This window comes from Mandrillus leucophaeus, unplaced genomic scaffold (genome assembly GCF_000951045.1).
Source record: "Mandrillus leucophaeus isolate KB7577 unplaced genomic scaffold, Mleu.le_1.0 Scaffold3, whole genome shotgun sequence".
In the NCBI taxonomy this organism is placed as follows: Eukaryota; Metazoa; Chordata; class Mammalia; order Primates; family Cercopithecidae; genus Mandrillus; species Mandrillus leucophaeus.
In genome coordinates this window covers 1,072,134-1,076,171 of record NW_012103142.1, presented here as the reverse complement: position 1 = coordinate 1,076,171, position 4,038 = coordinate 1,072,134, and positions in this window count along the sequence as shown.

Sequence of the window (4,038 nt, the reverse complement as noted above, 5' to 3'; positions counted from 1 at the left end):
AAGCTGGTCTCAAACTCCTAGGTTCAAGCAGTCCTCTCTCCTCAGCCTCTCAAAGTGTTGGGATTACAGACATGAGCCACTGCACCTGGCCTGAAATTTTCATTTCTACCTAAGAATGGAGAATGTATACTGGGGCAATTGGTGGTCTGTGCCACAGTTACCCCATTAAATCTGGGATTCTACTAGGGAGTCAGGAGGAATGGTGTTGGAGGCAACAGCAGTATCTGCCATGGTAGGGTTGGTGCTGTGTTCCCATTTTATAGATAGGGACTGGGTTCTGAGTGGGTGGTGTTGCTGCTGGGTCCAGAAGCCAGGCCGCTGACTCCTGACTTTAGTTTTCTTCCATTCTTCTCCTGCTTCTGCAGCAATACAGATCAGGTTAGGCTGTGGGCAGGGGGAGCCTCCCACCGGCCTTGGCATGCAGGGCCACATCCTCTTCTCAAGACACTCAGTCCCCTTGGCTTCCTGAGTCCTCTCTCTCCTGCTGTTCTTCAGGTCTTTGACCTCTCTTCCTCAGGCTCCTCCACTTTCTTTTCTTTCCAGCCTGTCACTTCCAGAGTTCCCCAGGTGCTCACTTGCACCTGTGTTCGCTGGTCCAAATCAGATATCATCTCTTGCCATGTCCCCACACTCCTGGCAGTGGCTGCTGCCATCACGCCGGCTGCAGCAGGGAGGTACGGGTGGGGCTGCACACTCCATGGAGCCAGTGGGAGCCCCGCTCCTTCTGAGTTGGGGCAGGAGCGCCCTGGGGTGCCGCTGCAGCCACCCAAATCGTGGCCACCCAAACCAAATGGAGGCAGACCGGGCCTCCGGCTCCATGGAGCTGACAGAAGCCCTGCCCTCCTTGGCAGAGCTACAGCCACCCAAACTGTGGCTATGGATCTGAGCCTCCCTGTGCTCTTAGAAGGGCCAGGAGCAGGCAGGAGCTGCCCTCCTGGGTGCAGCTGCAACCACCTGACCGTTGGCTGTAGACCTGGACCTCTCGCTATATGGAGCAGGCAGGAGCCGGGACAAGAAGGAACTGAGCCCCTTCTGAGCTGATGGGGTGGGAGCTCCCAGGTGCTACTGTGACCACCTTCCCTGGTGCAGGACCCAGGCACCTCTGCAGCCTGCACCCTTGGGGCCCCAGGAAGAACCCACCCCGCTTCTGTCCCTGCAGGCTCGGGGTGTCTGCTCCTGCTGCCTAGCTTCTCTCCACTCCTGGGGCCTGCTTGGATCTTGGAGCAGGGGTTGGGGCAGAGCCCCAGGGGCCATGAATGGCAGTGGGAGGCTGATTGATTCCTGAATAGAACTCCAGTAAGGCCCCACCTTCAGGCCAAGGAGAGCCTGAAGTCTGGGGGCCAGGCTGCCGGTCCTGAGGACTGGAGTGGGAACTTGTGGTGCCTCTCTGGGCTGCCCATAGCCACCCATGGACCAATCAGCATGCACTTCCTCTCCTCTGAGGTCCATAAAAGCCCCGGGCTCAGCCAGAACAGGGCAGAGGATGGCCAGAGGACAAACAGGGCAGAGTGATGGCAGGATGACCAGTTGCAGAGAGGAGCTGCTCTCTCTGCTGATAGCTGGAGCTGACAGAGTGACCAGGTGTAGAGAAGAGCTACCTCTCTGTTGAGAGCTGCAGAGACAACCCACCAGCAGAGAAGCGCCACCCTCTCCAGGGCCTCCTCTCTGCTAAGAACTGAAAACTCAAGGGATGACCTGTCTACGGAGAGGAGCTACCCACTGCTGGTCTCTGAGCTGTTGTAACACTCAATAAAGCTCATCTTCATCTTCACGCTTCACTTGTCTGCATACCTCATTCTTCCTGGGGGCACCTGGACACAGGACAAGAACTTGGGCAAAGGCGCCAGGGTCACAGGGGTTTCCGGCCTGAAACTGACATCCCAAAGACCCTATAACACTCCTATCTGCCTAGACCTCTCTGTGTGCTCCGGGCTTGTGAATCCAGCTGCCCATCTGACACCCCATTTGGGTGTCATACAGGCACCCTGATGTTATGTTTAAAAGTGAACTCATAGCTGGGCATGGTGACTCACACCTGTAATCCTAGCATTATGGGAAGCTGCAGCAGCAGGATCCTAGAGCTCAGCTAGGAGTTTGAGACCAGCCTGGGTAAAATAGTGAGACCCCTGTGTCCACAAAAAAATAAAAAATTTGCCAGGCATGGTAGCATGCATCTGTAGTCCCAGTTACTCAGGAGCTGGGGCAGGAGGATCCTTTGAGCCAAGGAAGTCAAGACTGCAGTGAGCCGTGATCTCTTCGGCGCACTCCAGTTCACCACACACTGAGACCCTGTGTAAAAAAACAAAACAAAACAAAACAAAAACTCATGGCATCACCCACAAACTTGCTTTTCCACTCTCGGCAATCTCAGTAACTGCTTCCACCCTCCAACTAGCAATGTTGGCACCTTTGATGCCTTCCTTTACCTCTTCCTCCACATCCATCCCCCTGCATACTGGATTATTGCCATAGCCTCCTACCCTGCCTCCCTGAAGTTACCCTGACTTGCTTGCCCATCCATTCCTTACTATCTTTTTTTTTTTTTTTTTTTTTTTGAGAAGGAGTCTCTCTCTGTTGCCCAGGCTGGAATGTAGTGGCACCATTTTAGCTCACTCAACCTCTGCCTCCCCGTTCAAGCGATTCTCCTGCCTCAGCCTCCCAAGTAGCTGGGACTACAGGCTCGCACCACTTTGCTAGGCTAATTTTTGTGTTTTTAGTAGAGACAGGATTTCACCGTGTTGGCCAGGCTGGTCTTGAACTCCTGACTTTGTGATCCACCCACCTCGGCCTCCCAAAGTGCTGGGATTGCAGGCGTGAGCCACCACGCCTGACTCTTTACTATCTTAAAATGCAAGTATGATCACACTAATCTTAAAAATCTTCAAAAAAATCTTCAATGGCTTGCCATTGCTTTTAGGATAAAGACCAACATTCTTTAAATGATGTGGCAGAACAGTTGCCCCTCCCTTGTCCATTGTTTTCAATTTGTAGCTGGGCACAAAGTCATTTAAATAAAGATTCCACTTCCCAGCCTCCCTTGTGACTGGGTGGGACCACGTGACTAAATCCTGGCCAATTGAATGCAGACAGAAATGTGATGTTCTTAGGTAGGGAGGGGGCAGGGCTTCTTTTGACCTTTCCTTTTGCCTGCTGATAAGAATGAAGACAAGATGGCTGATACCGTAGCCCCCATCTTGGACCAGCAGGAGGAAACGATTGCTGAGGCTGGTGCAGCGCTACCTTGGAAGAACACACATTAGCCTTAAATCAGGTACCTACCTTTGGGCTTTGGTTATGGAAAACAGTTAAGCGCTGAGCTTGTTTGAGTCACTATTTTGCATTTTCTCACAGCCCAAACAAATCCTACCTGAATCATATGGCCCTGCTGGGCCCTTCCCCTTGCTTACTCTGCTCTAGCGACAGTGGTGGTGTTGAGTTTCTTCTGCACACCCACCTTCTTGACTCAGGGCCTTTGCATATACTCTTTCCTCTGCCTGCAGCACCCTCCTAATCACACTTTCCTGGTCATCTCCAACCCACCCTTTCAGGTGGGATGTTGCTTACTCCAGGAAGCGTTCCTTGACTGCAAGGTCATACCTACAGTATTTTACACCTAGAGCATAATTTTCTTAAGGTTTTTTTGGACAGCATAGAGCAGGTATTTTTTTTTTTAACACCTCTCCTTTATTCAACATTACCTTCAATAATAATCATGACTTGAATAATAACAACCAATAAAAATGCAGTAAAAAAAAAAGTTCTTTCTTTCCTTTTTTTTTTGTTCAGACAGGGTCTCACTCTGTCACCCAGGCTGGAGTGCAGTGGCACAATCCTAGCTCACTGCAGCCTCAACCACCCGGGGCTCAACTGATCCTCCCACTTGAGCCTCCTGAATAGCGGGAGCTACAGACGCACTTATTTTTATTTTTACTGGAGACTGTGTTGCATTATGTTGCCTGGGCTGGTCCTGAACACCTGAGCTCTAGCCACCCTCCTGCCTCAGGTTCCTGGAGTGTTGGGATTACAGGTGTCAGCCAC